The sequence below is a fragment of the Bos javanicus genome, chromosome 28 (assembly GCF_032452875.1).
Source record: "Bos javanicus breed banteng chromosome 28, ARS-OSU_banteng_1.0, whole genome shotgun sequence".
Lineage (NCBI taxonomy): Eukaryota > Metazoa > Chordata > Mammalia > Artiodactyla > Bovidae > Bos > Bos javanicus.
In genome coordinates this window covers 28,647,793-28,670,540 of record NC_083895.1, presented here as the reverse complement: position 1 = coordinate 28,670,540, position 22,748 = coordinate 28,647,793, and the positions used below count along the sequence as shown (strand labels likewise).

General features: G+C 44.8%; 1 long non-coding RNA gene across 2 annotated transcripts in view; it reads left to right on the top strand.

The window, feature by feature from the left end:
- Nucleotides 1-17,799, top strand: part of LOC133240685 (uncharacterized) — a 34,174-nt gene extending 16,375 nt beyond the window's left edge. The window contains exons 2-4 of one of the 2 annotated variants that reach the window (XR_009734299.1): nt 4,281-4,387; nt 10,662-10,768; nt 17,691-17,799. This is a non-coding gene — a long non-coding RNA (uncharacterized LOC133240685). The remainder of the gene's footprint in view (nt 1-4,280; nt 4,388-10,661; nt 10,769-17,690) is intronic. The other variant, XR_009734298.1, reaches the window with a different exon arrangement.
- The last annotated feature ends 4,949 nt before the right edge of the window (nt 17,800-22,748 follow it).

The window sequence follows — 22,748 nt, the reverse complement described above, 5'->3', positions numbered from 1 at the left end:
CCATGTCTAATTTGTCGTTAACCCCATCTCAGACACCAAGGTTTTTATCTTAGACATTGGAGCTTTCAATTGTAGATGATCATTTTTTTTTAAACAATACTATCTTCTGTGTATCTACTTAACTTTTTGAACATATGGAATATAGTTATAATGACTGCTTTAATGTTCTTGTCTGAAAATTTTAACATTGTTGTCAGTTCTGGGTCTGGCCCAGTTCATTGATTATTCTACTCAATATGGATCATGTTTTTCTTAGTATGGTTGGTAATCTGATGGACTTCAGACATTATGGATTTTACCTTATTGAGTCCTGGCTATTTTTATATTCATGTAACTATTCTTGTTTTTTTCCCCTTGGGATGATGCAGCTAAATTACTTGGAAAGAACTGATCCTTTTACATCTTGATTTTATGACATGTTAGGCAGATCTGGAGCAGTTGCTCAGTCTCGGGCCCATTATTCCCCATTACTGAGGCAAGAACTTCCTGAATATTCTACCCAATAATCCATGAATTATTAGCTTTTCCAGTCTGGCAGTGGGAAGAACCCCAACCTCTGGCTCTGTGTGAACTTTGGGAACTATTTCCTAATCTTTTTATATTGTTTTTATTCCCTCAGCCATGGATAATTTCTTTATATACATGCACTTATCAGTACTCTGCTGAATTTTTAGAAAGGCCCCTCTGTAGATTTTCAGGGTTCTCTCTCTATGCAACATTTCCTTTGAGAATCTGAGATCCCTATATCTCACCAGATGCTTAACTTTGCCCTTCTTAACCCAAGGAATCCACTAGTCTCCACCTGGATTCCCCCTTCTTCCATTGAGGACTGAAAACTCTTTCAAGGCACTAAGCTGCAACAATTTCAGGGCTCACTGGTTTATTTCCTTTTTCTCAGCAGGAAATAGCCCACATGCCACAACTATTGAGCCTGTGCACTGTAGAGCCATGCTGTGCAGCAAGAGAAGCCACTGCCATGAGAAGCCTGCACACTACAACTGGAGAAGAACCCCCACTTACTGCAACTAGAGAAAGCCCACATGCAGCAACAAAGACCCAGTGCAGTGGGAAAAAAACTTAATACACCATGACTCAATGTTGTTGTTCAGTCCCTCAGTCGTGTTCGACTCTACGACCCCATGGACTGCAGCACGCCAGGCTTCCCTGTCCTTCACCATCTCCTGGAGCTTGCTCAAATTCATGTCCATTGAGTTGGTGATGCCATCCAGTCATCTCCTCCTCTGTTGTCCCCTTCTCCTCCCGCCTTTAGTCTTTCCCAGCATCAGGGTCTTTTCTAATGAGTTGACTCTGCACATCAGGGGGCCAAAGTATGGAGCTTCAGCTTCAGCATCAGTCCTTCCAATGAATATTCAGGATTGATTTCCTTTAGGATGGATTGGTTGGATCTCCTTGCAGTCCAAGGGACTCTCAAGAGTCTTCTCCAACACCACAGTTCAAAAGCATCAATTCTTCAGTGTTCAACCTTCTTTATGGTCTAAATCTCACATCCATACATGACTACTAGAAAAACCATAGCTTTGACTAGATGGACCCTTTTAGACAAAATAATGTCTCTGCTCTTTAATATGCTGTCTAGGTTGGTCATAGCTTTTCTTCCAAGGAGCAAGCATCTTTTAATTTCATGGCTGCAGTCACCATCTGCAGTGATTCTTCAGCCCAAGAATATAAAATCTCTCACTGTTTCCATTGTTTCCCCATCTATTTGCCATGAAGTGATGGGACTGGATGCCATGATCTTCATTTTTGAATGTTGAGTTTTAAGCCAGATTTTTCACTCTCCTCCTTCTACTTCATCAAGAGGCTCTTTAGTTCCTCTTTGCTTTCTGCCATAAGGGTGGTGTCATCTACATATCTGAGGTTATTGATATTTCTCCCGGAAATCTTGATTCCAGCTTGTGCTTCATCCAGCCTGGCATGTCACATGATATACTCTGCATATAAGTTAAATAAGCAGGGTGACAATATACAACCCTGATGTACTCCTTTCCCAATTTTGAACCAGTCTGGTATTCCATGTCCAGTTCTAACTGTCGCTTCTTGACCTGCATACAGATTTCTCAGGAGGCAGGTAAGGTGGTCTGGTATTCCCATCTCTTGAAGAATTTTCCACAGTTTGTTGTGATCCACACAGTCAAAGGCTTTGGCATAGTCAATGAAGCAGAAGTCAATGTGATTTTTTGGAATTCTCTTGCTTTTTCTAGGATCCAGTGGATGTTGGCAATTTGATCTCTGGTTCCTCTGCCTTTTCTAAATCCAACTTGAACATCTGGAAGTTCTTGGTTCATGCACTGTTGAAGCCTGGGTTGGAGAATTTTGAGCATTACTTTGCTAGCATGTGAGATGAGTGTAATTGTGCAGTAGTTTGAACATTTTTTGACACTGCCCTTCTTTGGGATTGGAGTCAAAACTGACCTTTTCTAGTCCTGTGGCCACTGCTGAGTTTTCCAAATTTGCTGGCATATTGAGTGCATCACTTTAACAGCATCATCTTTTAGGATTTGAAATAGCTCAGCTGGAATTCTATCACCTCCATTAGCTTTGTTTGTAGTGATGCTTCTTAAGGCTTACTTGACTTCACACTCCAAGATGTCTGGCTCTAGGTAAGTGATCACACAATCATTGTTATCTGGGTCATTAAGATGTTTTTGTGTAGTTCTTCTATGTATTCCTGCCACCTCTTCTTAATATCTCTGATTTTGTTAGGTCCATACCATTTCTGTGCTTTCTTGTGCCCATCTTTGCATGAAACGTTCCCTTAGTATCTCTAGTTTTCTTGAAGAGATCTCTAGTCTTTCCCATTTTATTGTTTTCCTCTATTTCTTTGCATTGTTTACTTAGGAAGGCTTTCTTATCTCTCCTTGCTATTCTTTGGAACTCTGCATTCAGATAGGTATATCTTTCCTTTTCTCCTTTGACTTTAGCTTTTCTTCTTTTCTCAGCTATTTGTAAGTCCTTCTCAGACAGCCATTTTGCCTTTTTGCATTTCTTTTTCTTGGAGATGGTTTTGATCACTGCCTCTCTACAATGTCATGAACCTCTGTCCATAGTTCTTCAGGTAGTCTGTCTATCAGATCTAATCTCTTGAATCTGTTTGTCACCTCCACTGTATAATCATAAGGAATTTGATTTAGGTCATACCTGAATGATCTAGTAGTTTCCCTACTTTCTTCAATTTAAGCCTGAATTTGGCAATACAGAGTTCATGATCTGAGCCATAGTCAACTCCCGGTCTTGTTTCTGTGGACTGTATAGAGCTTCTTCATCTTTGACTGCAAAGAATATAATCAATCTGATTTCAGTATTAACCATCTGGTAATCTCTATGTGTAGAGTCCTCTCTTGTGTTGTTGGAAGAGGGTGTTTGCTATGACCAGTGCATTCTCTTGGTAAAACTGTTAGTCTTTGCTCTGCTTCCTTTTTTACTCCAAGGTCCAACTTGTCTGTTACACCAGGTATCTCTTGACTTCCTACTTTTGCATTCCAGTCCCCTGTAATCAAAAGGACATCTTTTTTTTTTTTTTTTGGTGTTAGTTATATAAGGTCTTGTAGGTCTTCATAGAATCGTTCAACTTCAGTTTCTTTGGCATAGTGGTTGGGGCACAGACTTGGATTACTGTGATATTGAATGGTTTTCCTTGGAAATGAACAGAGATCATTCTGTCATTTTTGAGATTGCATCAGAGTACTGCAATTCGGATTCTTTTGTTGACCATGATCACTACTCCATTTCTTCTAAGGGATTCTTGTCCACAGTAGTAGATATAATGGTCAGCTGAATTATATTCACCCATTCTGGTCCATTTTAGTTCACTGATTCCTAAAATGTTGACGTTCACTCTTGTCATCTCCTGTTTGACTACTTCCAATTTACCTTAATTTATGGACCTAACATTCCAGGTTCCTATGCAATATTGCTCTTTATAGAATCAGACAGACATGTCCACAACTGAGTGTTGTTTCCATTTTGGCTTGCCTCTTCATTCTTTCTGGATCTGTTTCTACGTGCTTTTCCAGTAACATATTGGGCACCTACCAACCTGGGGAGTTCATGTTTCAGTGTCATATCTTTTTGCCTTTTTATACTGTTCATGGGGTTCTCAAGGCGAGAATACTGAAGTGGTTTGCCATTCCCTTCTCCAGTGGACCACATTTTGTTGGAACTTTCTGCCATGACCACGTTTTGTCAGAAAACATAAACACCAAGATTATGTCAAGAATACAATGTTGAGATCATGTCTAATTTTTCTCCTGGGATGCAAGCTATAAAGAGAAGAGTGCTGGGCCAGGGAAGAGAGACCAAGATCCATTCACCTTGAGCAGATCACTTTCCCTTCCTGTGCATTAGTGTCCCCATCTATAAAATGAAGGTAAGGAGAATTCCTGCCCAGCATACATAATATACAGAGAAAAGGGAAAGGTGAGAGTGAAATCATCTGGGAAGCTGTTGGCTGCTGGCGTACACTGCCACACCCTTGCCCACCCCATCTCCCTACTATATGATTTACTGGTTTCTATTCCTGGCACTCACTATCCTCCTGAGCTCTCAGCTCAGGCCCAAACCCACAGTCAGTGCTCAGCAAATCCTTACGGCCTGATGGTGATTTTACAGGCATCTGGTCTCCCTTTCACATTTCTCTCCTCACTGGTTCCTGAAGGTGGATAAGAGCAATCAAGGAGCCCTACCCCAGGTGTGCTAAGTGAAGGGGAAAAGTTGGAAACAAATAATAGTTTGTGGGAGGCTGCTCTGGGATGCACATTCCTGGGGCCTCACACCTTTGGGCATCAGTAAGCCCTGAATCTCCTGGGATCCCCCATAGTTGGTTCTTGGGACAGTTGACCCCCTCTGAACTGGGACCTGTCCTTCTCTGGTACATGGCAATGGTCCCAGAGACAAGAGAGGTCTTTTCAATGCCAAATCCCTGTGAAGGAGGAGGACTCAGGTGTAAGGCAGGATTTCAGTAGCCCTGGGCTCTTGGAACATGAGTACAGGCTTGCCCCTACCTGGCACTGGCAGCCGAGACCTCACTCCTGCTGTATGAATGCAGCACGAAAGCATACGGCCTGCCACATGTTTATTCCTTGGCTCCTTCAGTTCCACCATGTGCCATGTGACTCCCCTAGCATATGCAGTCACTCTCTGAATTCATTTTCATCCCTTCCTCGGTGTATTAATATTACCCCTTTGGAACATGTTGTTAATCTCCCCAGCCAATATATCTCTCTTCTGGCATGCATTTCTACATCTGCAGCATCAAGTTAACTTGCTTTGCATTCATCATGACCCCTCTGGCACTAACTACTATTTCTGGAATGCCTGGGGACACCCCTGGCATGAACTGGCACTCACTCTGGCACAGCAAAGAATTCTCTGGGCACATACATGCTCACTCAGTATGCACTGGATAAGGGCTAGCTAAAGTATCTTTTCTACTTCTCATTCCATGTGTAAACTGGAAAGCATTGTCCCCATGGTTTTTGCAAGGTCCTGCAGGAGTAGTTGGGATTGTAGTTCACTTGGCTGTAGTGTCCTTAACTGCAGTGATGTTTACATCCTTCTCAGACCTAATTGGCTATAAGAGAATTTTTGATGCTGCTTCCCAAAACCTGTTCTGCATCTCAGTAAGTGTCACCATCATCTATTTGCTTATTTAAACCCCAAACTCAGGTATCTTGATTCCTCCCTTTCCTTCATTCCCTGCATTCAATCCCCAATGACTTCCATGTTTCTAAATTCTGTGATCACTTTTCTATCCAAATCTGTATGAGTTTCCTGTAGCTGCTGTGAAAAATGACTACCAGCTTGGTGGCTTAAAATGACAGAGATTTATCCTCCCACAGTTCTGGAGGTCAGAAGTCTGAAATCAATTTCACTGGACCAAAATCAAGATGTTAACAGGACCATATTCCCATTGGAGCCTCTAGGGGAGAGGTTCTCCCTTGCCTCTTCTAGCTTCTGGTGGCTACTGGCCTTGCCTGGCTTATGGCATGTCATTACAAGCTCAGTCTCTCTGCTCATGTTGCCTTCTCTTCTGTCTGTGTCAAATCTCCCTGGAGCCTACCCAGATAATCCAAGATGATCACTCCATCTCAAGATCCTTGATTTAATCACATCCGGAAAGCCTCCCATCCTTTATCATATAAGGTAACATTCACAGATTCTAGAAGTTAAAGTGCGGATATCTTGAGACAGGGGGCATAATTCAGCCTGTCACACCATCTTCCTCCACAGGTAGCCAGTGTCTTTGAAGCTTTCTTCTCTTGGTTTCCATGCATCTCTTTGTTCACTGGTCGCTCCTTCCCATTTGCCTTTATTTGAAGACTCTACAAGCAGAGCTTCTGCCATCTGCTCAGTTGCTCAGGCTAAAAATGCATGAGTTGTTCCTGCTTCCACTTTCTCCTCATGCCCTTCTATAGCCAGCCCACCAGCCAGTGCTGTTGGCTCGACCTCCAAACTGTAGCCCAAGTCTTCCATCTTCACTTCTCCCCAGCTCACTTCTGTTTGCACTGCCACCATCTGTGTCTATGGTCCAACTCACCCTCATCCCTCACCTGAAATAGACCATGTGGCTAAAGGAAAGTACCAGAAGCTCTATGTACCCACTGAACAGCCCTCTCAGCTTCTCTCTGATGCCAGTCATGATTGCAGTGAACATTTCTAGCGTGGTTTCCACTGAGTATCTTAGCGCAAATATACGATGTGTGATTTTTGCTTCTGCACTCCTCCAGTGCCACACAGGGCTTCTCTGATGCTGCAGTGTGGGACACCAGCAGAGATCTACATGGCAGGGAGTATGTGCAGCCTGGAAGCATGGCAGAGGGAAGTCAACACCCCTGGGGCCAATGGATAGATAGGAGTCAATGTAGAAATGGTTCTCTCTATGAACCATGATATGAAAATTTTCAAGAGGCATTCCTTGTCCTCCTCAGAAGATCCCAGTGTGATCAGCTCTGGTTTTATATGGGTGAGAATAACTCAGTAATACACCCTTGTATTAGCTTTTTCTCCTTCCCTCTTTCACTCTCTCTGGTCCTTCATCTTTGATATCTGGGATCACGTTTCAGTAAACTGCCTGCACATGGGTCCTTACTTCAGGTCCTGCACTTGAGTGGGACCCAGGCAAAAACCTGCTCAGTTCTGTCTGACTCTTTGTGACCCTGTGAACTGTAACCCTGCCAGGCTCCTCTATCCATGAAATTCTTCAGGAAAGAATACTGGAGTGGGTTGCCATTCCCTTCTCCATAGCTCAGTTGGTAAAGAATCCACCTGCAATGCAGGAGACCTGGGTTCAATCTGTGGGTTAGGATGATCCCCTGGAGAAGGGAAAGCCTACCCACTCCAGTATTCTGGTCTGGAGAATTCCATGGACTATACAGTGGAAGTGAGAAATAGATTTAAGGGCCTAGATGTGATAGATAGAGTGCCTGATGAACTATGCAATGAGGTTCGTGACATTGTACAGGAGACAGGGACCAAGACCATCCCCATGGCAAATGGGGTCTGAGGAGGCTGTCTGAGGAGGCCTTACAAATAGCTGTGAAAAGAAGCAAGCGAAAAGCAAAGGAGAAAAGGAAAGATATAAGCATCTGAATGCAGAGTTCCAAAGAATAGCAAGAAGAGATAAGAAAGCCTTCTTCATCAATCAGTGCAAAGAAATAGAGGAAAACAACAGAATGGGAAAGACCAGAGATCTCTTCAAGAAAATTAGAGATACCAAAGGAACATTTCATGCAAAGATGGGCTCGATAAAGGACAGAAATGGTATGGACCTAACAGAAGCAGAAAATATTAAGAAGAGGTGGCAAGAATACACAGAAGAACCTTACAAAAAAGATCTTCATGACCCAGATAATCACGATGGTGTGATCACTGACCTAGAGCCAGATATCCTGGAATGTGAAGCCAAGTGGGCCTTAGAAAGCATCACTATGAACAAAGCTAGTGGAGGAGATGGAATTCCAGTTGAGCTACTTCAAATCCTGAAAGATGATGCTGTGAAAGTGCTGCACTCAATATGCCAGCAAATTTGGAAAACTCAGCAGGACTGGAAAAGGTCAGTTTTCATTCCAATCCCAAAGAAAGGCAATGCCAAAGAATGCTCAAACTACTGCACAATTGCACTCATCTCACACGCTAGTAAAGTAATGCTCAAAATTCTCCAAGCCAGGCTTCAGCAATATGTGAACATGAACTTCCAGATGTTCAAGCTGGTTTTATAAAAGGCAGAGGAACCAGAGATCAACTTGCCAACATCTGCTGGATCATGGAAAAAGCAAGAGAGTTCCAGAAAAACATCTGTTTCTGCTTTATTGACTATGCCAAAGCCTTTGACTGTGTGGATCACAATAAACTGTGGAAAATTCTTCAAGAGATGGGAATACCAGACCACCTGCTCTGCCTCTTGAGAAATTTGTATGCAGGTCAGGAAGCAACAGTTAGAACTGGACATGGGACAACAGACTGGTTCCAAACAGGAAAAGGAGTACATCAAGGCTGTATATTGTCACCCTGCTTATTTAACTTATATGCAGAGTACATCATGAGAAACGCTGGACTGGAAGAAACACAAGCTGGAATCAAGATTGCTGGGAGAAATCTCAATAACCTCAGATATGCAGATGACACCACCCTTATGGCAGAAAGTGAAGAGGAACTCAAAAGCCTCTTGATGAAAGTGAAAGTGGAGAGTGAAAAAGTTGGCTTAAAGCTCAACATTCAGAAAATGAAGATCATGGCATCTGGTCCCATCACTTCATGGGAAATAGATGGGGAAACAGTGGAAACAGGGTCAGACTTTATTTTTCTGGGCTCCAAAATCACTGCAGATGGTGACTGCAGCCATGAAATTAAAAGACGCTTACTCCTTGGAAGGAAAGTTATCACCAACCTAGATAGCATATTGAAAAGCAGAGACATTACTTTGCCAACAAAGGTTTGTCTAGTCAAGGCTATGGTTTTTCCAGTGGTCATGTATGGATGTGAGAGTTGGACTGTGAAGAAGGCTGAGCACCAAAGAATTGATGCTTTTGAACTGTGGTGTTGGAGAAGACTCTTGAGAGTCCCTTGGACTGCAAGGAGATCCAACCAGTCCATTCTGAAGGAGATCAGCCCTGGGATTTCTTTGGAAGGAATGATGTTAAAGCTGAAACTCCAGTACTTTGGCCACCTCATGCGAAGAGTTGACTCATTGGAAAAGACTCTGATGCTGGGAGGGATTGGGGGCAGGAAGAGAAGGGGACGACAGAGGATGAGATGGCTGGATGGCATCACTGACTCGATGGACATGAGTCTGAGTGAACTCTGGGAGTTGGTGATGGACAGGGAGGCCCGGCGTGCAGTGATTCATGGGGTCGCAAAGAGTCAGACATGACTGAGCAACTGATCTGATCTGATACAGTCCATGGGGTTGCAAAGAATCGGACATGACTGAGCGACTTTCACTTCATTTCACAGGCAAAAATACTGAATTTTCCAGAATGAAAATTCAATCATGATGCCGGGCCCTTCTCCCACTCCCCTCAAAACCTTTCAATAGCTCATCAGTGTTCTTGTGCTAGTGACAAAACCCTTTCCGTGACTGACAGCTTATTCCTCACCTCTCAGCTCAAGTGTCACTTCTTCAGAGACCTCCCTTACCTACAGACCAGCCAGCACACTCCTCCCCCATTGTGCAATCTTCTAGCATACTTTTGGGTAACTTTCCTTCTCAGAAATGTTTGTTATGCTTGCAAATTTCCTTCTATTACTGTTACTATTTGACTAATGTCAATGTCCCTCATTAGATGATATCCAAGAGCATAGAGACTGTGAAATTTTACTCCCTAGTTATCCTCATGGCCACACCCAGTGCATGCCACAACATCATTTACTCAACTCAATATTTGTTGAGTAAATTAATGAATGAATAAATTATAACATAGTTATTCCACAATGCTCAAAATATACATAGTACACGTTTCTTTCTGAACAAAGTAAACTCAGCTTCAGCACCTACCAAGCAGTATCAGTAACTCTCTAGGTTTCTCCTAAGCCTTGGTCTGAACAAATGTCCCAGGCTTAGAGTCCTGGACAGGTCATGATGCTTGCTGGGTGTAGGGAGTCACGTCTCCCCTCGATTCCTCCTTGTTTAGTTTTGGATTGAGTTACAATCCATTCCTCTGATAGAGGCTCCACCCATTCCCTGCCAGTTCATAGTGACCTTCACCTTACTGTTCAGTGACCAGTCCTCACAGCCACCCAAACAGCCAGCCCATTGGAAGTCCTACTTCCTGGGAATAGGCTCAGGTCCACACATCCTCCCTTCCCAAGAAGCTTGAAATGCTGTTCTTTTCACAAGCTACAGAGGCTCAGTAACATTCAGGTGCCAGGCTGTTCTGCTCTTCTCTGTTCAAACATATGTTTTTCCTTACCATTCCCTTATTCTTATGAAAAGATCTGGTAGTCCCACAGTCACACTCAAAACCTAGACCCTCTATGGGGCTTGTTTTTCTTTACTTGGGGCTGGTACAAAAATACAGTGATGGGGGTGGGGTGGGCAAGATTTCTGCTTTCAAGGTTATAGAGGATAGATAGAATAATATTAAAGCACCTACAATATAGAATTCCTAATGACTCAATCTGTTACATCTGTGTACAAATTGTAGGTGGTTCACAGATATCTTCAAGCCCCACTGTGCTTCATGACTACATTTTTAGGCACCATCCTGGATGTGTTGCTGTCCGTGGTGCTGAAGCCTCCTTAGGCGCAGAGGTGAGGTGGTTTTTCTTACTCTTTCATTCTTTTTTAAAAAACAATTATTTATTTATGGGCTGCACTGGGGCTTCATTGGAGAAGGCAATGGCAGCCCACTCCAGTACTCTTGCCTGGAAAATCCTGTGGGCGGAGGAGCCTGGTGGGCTGCAGTCCATGGGGTCGCTAAGAGTCGGACACGACTGAGTGACTTCACTTTCCCTTTTCACTTTCATGCATTGGAGAAGGAAATGGCAACCCACTCCAGTATTCTTGCCTGGAGAATCCCAGGGACGGGGGAGCCTGGTGGGCTGCCGTCTGTGGGGTCGCACAGAGTAGGACACGACTGAAGCGACTTAGCAGCAGGGGCTTCATTGCTGCTTGAGGGCTTTCTCTAGTTGTGCTGAGCAGGAACTACTTTTAGTTGCGGTATGTGGGCTTCTCACTGGGGTGGCTTCTCTTGTTGCGGAGCATGGTCTCTAGGGCAGGCAGGCTTCAGTAGTTGTGGCAAGTGAACTCAGCAGTTGTAGCACATGGGCTTTGCTCCCCCAAGGCACATGGACTCTTCCCAGACCAGGAATCACACCTGTTTCTCCTGCATTGGCAGGTGGATTCCTAACCACTGGACCACCAGGGAAGTCCTATTCTTTCATTCTTATCCAAACTTTCCCAAGATTCATACTTTTTATTATGTGATAATTTTAATGAAAAGGTTTTTTAATGTTGTAGCAGAAAAAGAATCATGCTTCTTACTTCCCAGTGTATATACTTTTGGCAATTCTATCTTGTTTCCAAAGATTAAAATGTGTGTGTTTTTTTTTTCAGTTCCTGGGTTGGAAAGATCCCCAGGAGTTGGAAATGGCAACCCTCTCCAGTATTATTGCCTGGAAAATCCCATAGACAGAGGACCCTGGTGGGCTACAGTCCATGAGGTCACAGAGTCAGACATGACTGAGTGACTGAGCATGCACATGCACACACACACACACTCACACACGCACACACACACAGAGTTGATTTACAATATTATATATTAGTTTCAGGTGTACTGTAAAGTGATTCAGTTATACATGTAAGTATATCTATTTTTTTCAGATTCTTTTTCCTTATAAGTAATTATAAAATATTGAGTATAGTTCCCTGTGTTATACAGTAGGTCCTTGTTGGTTATCTGTTTTATAAATAGTAGTGTGTATATGTTAATCCCAAACTCCTAATTTATCTCTTTCCCACCCTTCCCCTTTGGTAACCATAGATTCGTTTTCTTTCTGGGAAGTTAGAAGAGGGTTGAGACTCTGCCCCAACTGTACCCTCTTTACCAATGTGTGTTTGGGAGAGATGCTGAGACTTGAATGTGGGAGGTAGTGTATACTTGGCCAGTATTAAGCCTGGCCAATTTCATTCATTTTATTGAGAAAAATGCTAAGTATATCCCATCCATTGGTTACCTGAGCTAAAGACATCTGAGTCATCTTTAGCTCCTCCATTACTTTCACCTCCACAGTCTGGGAGGCACCGAGGCTAGTTCAGAAGTGTGTTCATGCCCTTCTTTCTACCACTGTGGCCTTTGATCAGACCCTCATTTCTGAATCATAGTTTCTCTTGGGTCTCCTTCCTCCACATTACACCTGCTAATCAACCCTTCATACCATCAGTTGGAGGGTTCCTCATTGTATTCAAGGGTCAAATCCAAACAACTTAGCCTGGTCTCTCAAAAATCACCATGTTCCTTCGTACTTTCATGTACACAGTACCTCCCACCTTCACTACCTTCCTTCAGCTGTCTGACAAGGCCCCCACAGTCTTCCAAGCCCAGTTCAAATGGCCTCCCTGGAGCCTTACTGACCCCTGTGCATCTTTGAGTTCCCACAAGTCCACAACCCCGTACCACCCAGCTTCTCAATCCTCCAATCTCAGGGACAGGATTTTAGCAGCCTCATCTTTCTGTCCCAGGCTCTTCACATCAAGCCCAACAAGTGATAAGTGTTCAATGAGAATTTCTGGATACATAGTTGATTGGTGGCAGTTTTTGTCTGCCTTATCAATTGAAGCTCCCTCAGATGTTAGCTTCTCCCATTTCTACCACCAACCATGTTGGAAACTTCTCCTGCCCTCTCTCCCTTTCACATTAATTCACTTAATTCATGTCTCAAAACCACATAGCAGCTGTCACTCACCTTTCATCTCCTGACTTTCAGAAACCTGAAGTCTGTGTTTGTATCACCTCCCAAGCCACTTTGGTTTCTCTCTCTGAGTGAGAGAGTTCTAGTCCCTTTTACTGTCTCACAGATTACTTTGTTCAAGAGTGATGCTTTAATATAGGAGTCTGTGGCTAGAGAGGGCAAGATACCCATATGGTTTATAAGACCTAGAAGCTAAAAACACTCTTTCCCAAGTCAATACTCTGGTCCCCCAACCTCTCTTCCTGGCATACAGGAGCTAAGATCTCTGAGCATCTGGCCAAATCTCAGCCTGCCTAAAATGTTCCATCAACCAAGCTCAGAATTAGAAAGCTAAGAAAATATTTACCTTGAACACAAAGGAAAAGAAAATGCAGCACCCCCTATGTTGGAAGTGAATCATGGTAACTCCCTGCACATGTGTTTCATTCACTCAGACTAGAAAACTATAAGCCTTTAAACATTTTTGTCCTAGGACAGAGAAAGGACAAGCCACTGCTAAGGGTGGAAGGCAGGCAATATGGCTCAGAATTCTCCAGCCTCATATTGCATGTCTGTGTGGGAGGGTAGTATTCCTCCCATGGTATGGTTTTGGGATTTGAGATGGGAAATTTGGCTGGGTGTAGGGGCCATATGTGGGTATAATGAAGGGAGAGGGAGATGTTACAGGGGTGCATCACTCTGTGAGTAAGGAAAGGGGAGCCTTTCCAAAGCATTGGATAGTGAGGTGGGGACAAATTTCTTGGTACATAAGGGAGAATGGAATGTCCTAGTTACACAATCAGAATTTTAGGTGTGGATAGAGGGGTGCATTCTGGGTACGTGTATTGGGAACAGAATTCTAGACGTGGGGTATTTGTGGAGACGGCAGAATTCTAGGTGATGGAAAGTGGTACAGTGGTCCGTATATCTGTGTTTGGTGGTCTCTGCACACATGAATGCATCTGTGTGTGTGTGTGTGTGTGTGTGTGTGTGTCTTGAGGGTCACATTGACCAGGAAGTGGGCTGGCCAGCAGTGTGGAATACTGAAACAGGTGAGTGCTAAGATAGGAAAGGTATAAGCAGGCCAGAGGGTAAAGCTCACAGCAGAAGTTTGCTGCCCAGAGAACATGAGATCATCCTGGGGTGGCTCCCTTTCCATCTTGCTCTCAGTGCTCTGTCCATGGTTCTGCACACAGAAAGCCCCTTCAACCTCTAGTAACTGGATGCCAGGCAATCGCTCAGCTTTTTCTGTGTTCCCATTCCAGCAACTTGCTTTTTTAGTTGGGATCCCAAGTAAGTCCTTCCCAGGACATGTTTTACAAACCCAAGGAAATAAGATAACTCCAGGAAGGGAGTGACTCAAAGGGAGCCCAGGAGGAGTACCTCAAGAACATTGTTGTCAGGGCATGAGAAGAACAGACACTGAGGGCCCAAGGCCAGAGATGATGGCCTCCTAGAAATAGGCCTTAAAGGACTAGTGGGATTTGGAGGAGTGTGTTGTGGGGGAGGTGTAGTATAGCAAAGGTGCGAGGAGGCTGAGATGAGGTCAAGGGGCAGTGGAAAGGCCAGATCAGCTACAGCACATGAGCGTGTGAGGGACCGCAAACTCATATGACGGTTAGAGCCAGGTAGGTAATGTAAATGAATGAAGCAGGCCAGGTTCAAGATTAAATTAGGAAAAGTGGGGATGGACAAAATGAAAAGAGTACCAAAAACAGCCAAGGGCTTTCAAGACAAAGACAAAAACAAAACGAAAGCAAGCCAAATGAAGTGTGGCCTGTGGGTCACCAGTGTGAGACCCTAGGAGAGTAGCAAGTGCTTTGACTAACCAATGGTATAAGGCAAAAACCTTGAATGCCCAGCCAAGCTGAAGAAGAGATTTCTGCAATAATACAGGGACAAGGGACTGCCTAACAATCACAGGGTAACAGTGGTTTCTGGGTGGGGCAGGTTTCACCTTTCCCTTACAAGGAGCTAACAATTTGTTGTAGACTCAGGGGAGTTGGCCTTGGAACCATATTTTGCCTGCTAGATGGCTTCATTTTCCTCCCCATCAAGTCCATCCAATCTGAGGACCCTTCAGCCAAGCCCCACTCCCCAGCTTTCTCCCTAGCTGGCCTTGCTTTGTGTACAGATCTGTTATCTCCCAGCCCACTACAACACTCCAGCATGCATTTCAGGGCTGGCATGACCTGCCTGCCTCCTTCAGTCTTGGTCCTTTGGGGTGTGATCCCCCTCCCACCGATTCCCAGAGTCACCTAATCCCCTTTCATCCCCCTCTGGCGAGGTAGGCAGAGGAGGGCTCCAGGCACCCCAGCTCCCATTGTCTGTGCTCCTTGAAACGTTTAAAGGGATTAGGGGCTGGGGGCTGGGGGCTGGGTGCAGGTCGCCTTCAGAGATGTGTGTTCAGTGGCGGAGAAGATGAGATTCTGCTTTCTTCCATCCCACCCATCCAGAAGGGCTGGTGAGTGCAAGATAGATGGCATGGATAAGGGAGCATCCAATTAATTCCAATTTAAACCCAATTTGGTCTCCTTTATAATTAGAATAGCAGGCGTGTTTTAATAGTGGATTATCTCTTCTGGGCAGTCGTTTGTCATCGCTCTTTCTCTGCACTGGGTCTTCTTGACCACCGTACCCGGGCAGAGAGATGAAGCTGGGGAAGCAGGGCGGGGAACTGGATGGAAGACCAGTGGATGTAGGTGCACAGAGGAGGGATGACTGCAGAGGCTTATGTCCCACCTCAGCCCAGCGTTCACCTGAGAGAGTCTGCTCTGTGCTTCAGTTTCCCTGGCCATAAAATGGGAGAGGGGCGCATCAGTGAGCCACATTTACTCTGACATACATAGGAGAGGAGAGAGAAGACACTGATGGTAGATCTAGAAGACTAGGCCAGAGGGTTCAGAAGGAGAGTCAGGGACATGGGCACTGCTGTGTGACCTTGGGTGAGTCAGCGACCTCTCTGTGCTTCAGTCTTCTCACCTGGCAAACAGGGACAGTGATAACAGTGATCTTCATGGAAAATATCATTTGATAATAATGTTTTAAAATGGCCACACAGCTAAGCATCTTCAAGTGAACCCTCACACAGATGGCATTCCAGGGTCCCTCTCTTCCCCACTCCCCACGGAAGCCCTTTGGGGACACACTAATCAACAACCACAGTCAGAAAACAGGACTTTGGTGGCCCCAGCTTGTCTCTGCAGAGACTCAAGGGGTTCAGAGGGGATTTCAGTTTTGATCCTGACGATTCCAAAGTCCTCCTGGGAAAAACAAAGTCCCCCTGGAACCTGCAGAGTTAATATATTGAGTTTGAGTTGAGTCACTCAGGTGGGTTCTCTGGGACAGCTGCCACTCACCTGTCCCAAGGGTGTAAGCCCTTGGCTGTCTGGTGAGTATTTGGACCATGGTCCCCAGCCCTCCCAATCGACCAGGTAGTCATCATCATAATGGGCACTCACAGGTAGGGAAACTGGTATGAGAAAGAAAAAGGTGATGTTTAGGGCCATATTGTTTATAGAGGACTTTCCCCATTTTTCAGAGGGAGCACTCCAGGCACGCAGCTCCAGATCTGGACCACTGGTTTATGGCTCTTTCACGGGGGCTGGGCCTCTGTCTCCAGAGGTCAGAGCCTGTTCCACATAGGTCCCCCATCCACAAACCCAGCCTGCCACACTCTTCCTTCCTGCCCCTCAATGCCAGGACCTCAGTTACAGCCTGCGGCCTCACAAATCCTCCCAGGGATGTCTGGGTAATTAGGAGATTCTTCATTTACTGATGACACTTTTCATTACCCAGAATGAACGCAGACTTGTTCCCTCCCCACCGCCCAGGCAATGCTGTTCCTCATGTCGGCAGGATTGATGGGCCAGGTTGGGACTCATGCCTCCCTCCCCCAGGCAGCTGTCCTTGCCTCTGGATGCTAGAGCCCATGGCACTGACTCTCTCCCTCTCTGAGAGTGGGGCATTATGCTTGGCACCCCCACAGTGAACCCACACAACCACCCTCTCTTTTATACAAGAAGGAGGCTCAAAGAGGTTAAAACACTTTCCTAAGGTCACAAAGCTGGTGAGTGAAAAAAAAATATAGGGTCCTTACCACTCACTTCCCCAAAGCTGCATATATACACACAGTTCACTGGGTCAAACAACTTGAGAATTACTGGTTTTATAACTAAATGCAAAAGGAAAGCCAAAATACCTGATTCAGGAGCTGCTGACCTGCTCTCAGAATCTGCACAAGGGCCCACTCACAAGGGCCCAAGTCACACCAGTACAGGCTTGGGTCTCAGATTTCCCCAAGACACAGGCTTGCGGGGCTTCTAAGCTACTCTACAGCCACTCCCCAGGCCTGGCTCAGCAAGGTCTTCATTTCTGTTTCAGAGTCAATTAAATTTTGGTGCCTAGAAGCAAAGGGTGGGGCCAGATGACCCATGAGATCTTCCTCCCCAGAAAGACTCTTGGTCTAAGCCACAGGAAGATCCTAAATTAGAGGAAAGGGCTGTTGGGGAGTGAAGAAAGAAGACTTAACCTGCCAAAGCCTCAATAAGGCTAGAAAAACAAGACTTGCCAGAAAAGGTTTTTCTGTCCTGAGGGAATTGCATAACAGCAGGGTAATTTATATATACAAATATATGTATGAATATATGTGCATACACACACACACACATATATGCTTTGTGATATTTGTGCAGACTTAACACACAGCATGAAAGCTTAAAGCCGACAAGTGAAATTGAGTTAGCACGGCATCCCTTATTCTCAATTTATTGCTTCACCAGGGACTCATGCAGGCTGCAGGACTGGAGAAGTGATGGCGCAGAGAGAGCCAGCAACCCAGGCACCGGTTGAATTATGCGTCACAATTTATAAACCATTACGTGCTGTGGATTTTAATGATATTTATTTACACCAGACCCCTCTCATTTCAAAACTTGGTTTCATACATGGGGAGGAGAAAGGGACCTTAAAAATGTGTTTTCGAGCTAGGGCTCACCTCAGCTGCAGAGGGTGGGTCAGCCTGCAGACCTGGGAATACATTGACACCCTCTCCCTGGCCTTTCCTTTCACATACCTCAGTGGCCCTGACAGTAGAACCCTAGGAAGCTCGGTCCATTTTGTTGGAGAAAACAGGGGTAAAGAATTCATCACAGTTTTAAGGCCAAGATGCAAAAGAAGGATAAGAGAAATTTACCATTTGTTGGTTCCCTACTAGTACCAGGCACTGTCTGGGAGTACTCTCTTCCTAACAGGACTGAGAAAGAAGCATTTGCATTCCCCATTTGACAGCTGTGGAAGTTGAGGCCCAGTTCAGTTCAGTAGCTCAGTTGCATCCAACTCTTTGCGACCCCGTGGACCGCAGCATGCCAGGCTTCCCTGTCCATCACCAACTTTACTCAAACTCATGTCCATTGAGTCAGTGATGCCATCCATCCATCTCATCCTCTGTTGCCCTCTTCTCTTCCTGCCTTCAATCTTTCCTAGCATCAGGGTCTTTTCAAATGGGTCAGTTCTTCTCATCAGATGGCCAAAGTATTGGAACTTCAGCATCAGTCCTTCCAATGAATATTCAGGCCAGATTTCCTTTAGGATGGACTGGTTGGATCTCCTTGCAGTCCAAGGGACTCCCAGGAGTCTTCCCCAACACCACAGCTCAAAAGCATCAATTCTTCAGCACTCCGCTTTCTTTATAGTCCAACTCTCACATCCATATATAACTACTGGAAAAACCATAACCTTAACTAGATGGACCTTTGCTGGCAAAGTAACGTCTCTGCTTTTTATTATGCTGTCTAAGTTGGTCATGACATTTCTTCCATGGAGTAAGTGTCTTTTAATTTCAGGGCTGCAGTCATCATCTGCAGTGATTTTGGAGCCAAAAAAAATAAAGTCTGCCACTGTTTCCACTGTTTCCTCATCTATTTGCCATGAATAGAGAAAAACAGTAGAATGGGAAAGACTATAGATCTCTTCAAGAAAATTACAGATACCAAGGGAACAATTTCATGCAAAGATGGGCGTGATAAAGGACAGAAATGGTATGGACCTAACAGAGGCAGAAGATATTAAGAAGAGGTGGCAAGAATACACAGAAGAACTGTACAAAAAAGATCTTCATGACCAAGATAATCATGATGGTGTGATCACTCACCTACAGCCAGACATCCTGGAATGTGAAGTCAAGTGGGCCTTAGAAAGCATCACTATGAACAAAGCTAGTGGAAGTGATAGAATTCCAGTTGAGCTACTTCAAATCCTAAAAGATGATGCTGTGAAAGTGCTGCACTCAATATGCCAGCAAATTTGGAAAACTCAGCAGTGGCCACAGGACTGGAAAAGGTCAGTTTTCATTCCAATCCCAAAGAAAGGCAATGCCAAAGATTGCTCAAGCTACCGCACAATTGCACTCATCTCACACGCTAGTAAAGTAATGCTCAAAATTCTCCAAGCCAGGCTTCAGCAATACGTCAACCATGAACTTCCAGATGTTCAAGCTGGTTTTAGAAAAGACAGAGGAACCAGAGATCAGTTTGCCAACATCTGCTGGATCATGGAAAAAGCAAGAGAGTTCCAGAAAAACATCTGTTCTGCTTTATTGACTATGCCAAAGCCTTTGACTGTGTGGATCACAATAAACTGTGGAAAATTCTTCAAGAGATGGGAATACTAGACCACCTGACCTGCCTCTTGAGAAACCTGTATGCAGGTCAGGAAGCAACAGTTAGAACTGGACATGGAACAACAGATTGGTTCCAAATAGGAAAAGGAGTACATCAAGGCTGTATATTGTCACCCTGCTTATTTAACTTATATGCAGAGTACATCATGAGAAATGCTGGGTTGGATGAAGCACAAGCTGGAATCAAGATTGCCGGGAGAAATCTCAATAACCTCAGATATGCAGATGACACCACCCTTATGGCAGAAAGTGAAGAAGAACTAAGAGCCTCTTGATGAAAGTGAAAGATGAGAGTGAAAAAGTTGGCTTAAAGCTTAACATTCAGAAAACTGAGATCATGGCATCTGCTCCTATCACTTCATGGCAAATAGATGGGGAAACAGTGAAAACAGTGTCAGACTTTATTTTTGGGGCTCCAAAATCACTGCAGATGGTGACTGCAGCCATGAAATTAAAAGATGCTTACTCCTTGGAAGGAAAGTTGTGACCAACCTAGACAGCACATTAAAAAGCAGAGACATTATTTTGCCAACAAAGGTCCATCTAGTCAAGGCTATGGTTTTTCCAGTGGTCGTGTATGGATGTGAGAGTTGGACTATAAAGAAAGCGGAGCACTGAAGAACTGATGCTTTTGAACTGTGGTGTTGGAGAAGACTCTTGAGAGTCCCTTGGACTGCAAGGAGATCCAACCAGTCCATTCTGAAGGAGATCAGCCCTGGGATTTCTTTGGAAGGAATGATGTTGAAACTGAAACTCCAATACTTTGGCCACCTGATGCAAAGAGCTGACTCATTGGAAAAGACCCTGATGCTGGGAGGGATTGAGGGCAGGAAGAGAAGGTGATGACAGAGGATGAGATGGTTGGATGGCATCACTGACTCAATGGACGTGGGTTTGGGTGGACTCTGAGAGTTGGTGATGGACAGGGAGGCTTGGCGTGCTGCGGTTCATTGGGTCACAAAGAGTCGTACACGACTGAGCTAGTGAACTGAACTGAACTGAACTGATGGGACCAGATGCCATGATCTAAGTTTTCAGAATGTTGAGGTTTAAGCCAGATTTTTCACTCTCCTCTTTCACTTTCATCAAGAGGATCTAGTTCTTCTTCACTTTCTGCCATCAGGGTGGTGTCATCTGCATATCTGAGATTATTGGTATTTCTCTCGGCAATCTTGATTCCAGCTTGTGCTTCATCCAGCCCAGCGTTTCTTATAATGTACTCTGCCCATATAAGTTAAATAAGCAGGGTGACAATATACAGCCTTGACGTACTCATTTTCCTATTTGGAATCAGTCTGTTGTTCCATGTCGAGGCCCAGAGAGATGTATTATTTGTTCCTAGAGGCAGCAAACACACTGTAATGGTTAACAGTGTGGACTTTGGAGCCAGGCTATTGAAGTTCCAGTGATACATGTGACGTTGGGCAAGTGACTAGGCCTTGCTGAGTCTCAGTTTTCCACAACTGGAAAAGCAAACAAAACAACAGGATAATGCAAGACAATGGGAGGGGCATATAGAAAAATTCAATTCATGCTAACTATAGATATCCCCTTCTCTTCAAAAGTTTGCTTTACACCACTTCACTTTTACAGAAGACCTACATTAGTACCTGTTTTCTTTAACTGAAAGAAGTCCAAAGAGGGTTTTTGCTTTTTTTGGAAAAAAAAAAAAAATGTGGACTAAAATAGTGTTCACTTTTACTGATGCTGTTATGGAGGTAGTGCACCAAGAGCAGAGAGTGGCCCCATCAAGCTCCTTTCTGGGAACCACACTCTGTATCTCAACATCAAGCCCCAGAGCTCTGAACTGTGTCCATGAGCATCTGTGCTTTATCTCCATTTATTTTGTGCATCCATTAGCAAGAGGTGTCCTAAGGTAATTGCTTCTTTGCTTCTAGCCAGTTCACCTTATGGAATGTTTCATAGGAACGCTCTACTTTCTGACAGCAGGGGAAATCTGTGTTTCTTGAGATTATTATGGTTGGTAAAACAAATGGATTTGCAACCAGTTTTGTGAGGTCTAGGAATCCCAGAACTTTCCACCCCATCACCTTACCTGTTGAGCTGAGTGATGAACTCAAGCTCCACAGCCAGGGAGGCTATCACCAGGGAACCCACGATTCCATTCTAGTTTCTGTCCCCTTGGGAATCATTATCCAGGTATCTGCTTTACCTTCCCACTTACCAGATGTGTGTGTGTGTGTGTGTGTGTGTGTGTGTGTGTGTGTGTAGGGAGGGAGGTGAGGATATTGCTTTGCCCCTTCACAGGTTCCCCCAAAACCCAGTGAGGCCTGGGCTCTGCAGGACACAGTGAGTCTAGACCATTCTGGCATCAAATAATTTGGGGCACCCTAGGTCAGTCGGAGCTGCACAGATTTCTCCACTGTAGAACTTCTCAGAACCTTTATACACCCTGATGCCTGTTGTGGCTCTGTGAGAGGAGTATATGGTTTAAAGTATTTCTTTACTTATTCACAGGGGTGTTTGGGGGGAAGGACCTGCCAAAACATGTTTATATGACTAGGACTGGGAAACATTGGTCTGCTGGATGGACTGTTTCTTGGGCATCAGAGTGCAATGCCTGCTTTGTACATCATTTGCTTGTGACTTTAGAAATTCCTCTTGACCTCATGTGACTCGTAGGGCACATATAGATCTGTTAGAGGAGCAGGACAGAAGATGCCAAGCAGAAAAGAGAGAGCCAGAGCCACATAGCAGAGTGATGAGTAAGTATTCTGTGATCAGCTGACCAACCTGTGCCTTTGGCAGGTACCTTCCCATCCCTGGAGCTCAATTTCCCCACGTGTTAGATCTGATGATTTTAAAGGGCCTCTAGGTCAGGCTTCACGCACTTGAGATGTCTGATGGGCAGAAGGAGTCCTGACTCCTCTCAGACTGTCTGATCTAGCTTCTTCAATCCCATCCACTGCTTCCCCCACTCACCTCCACCCCAGGAAAAATGACAAAGAAACCAAGAGACTGACCCAGGCTTAATGTAGCTGGAGCAAATTAATAATTGATGCATAAAGAGACAAGATCTGCTTCAGAGGGATGTGAGGAAGTGGGCAGTGCTAGAGGAGGGGCCAGGGCATGTGAAGGAGGCCAGTTCTGCTCAGGCCAGGGCTGGGAGCAGGGTGGGCTCTTGTGGCCACATGACCTG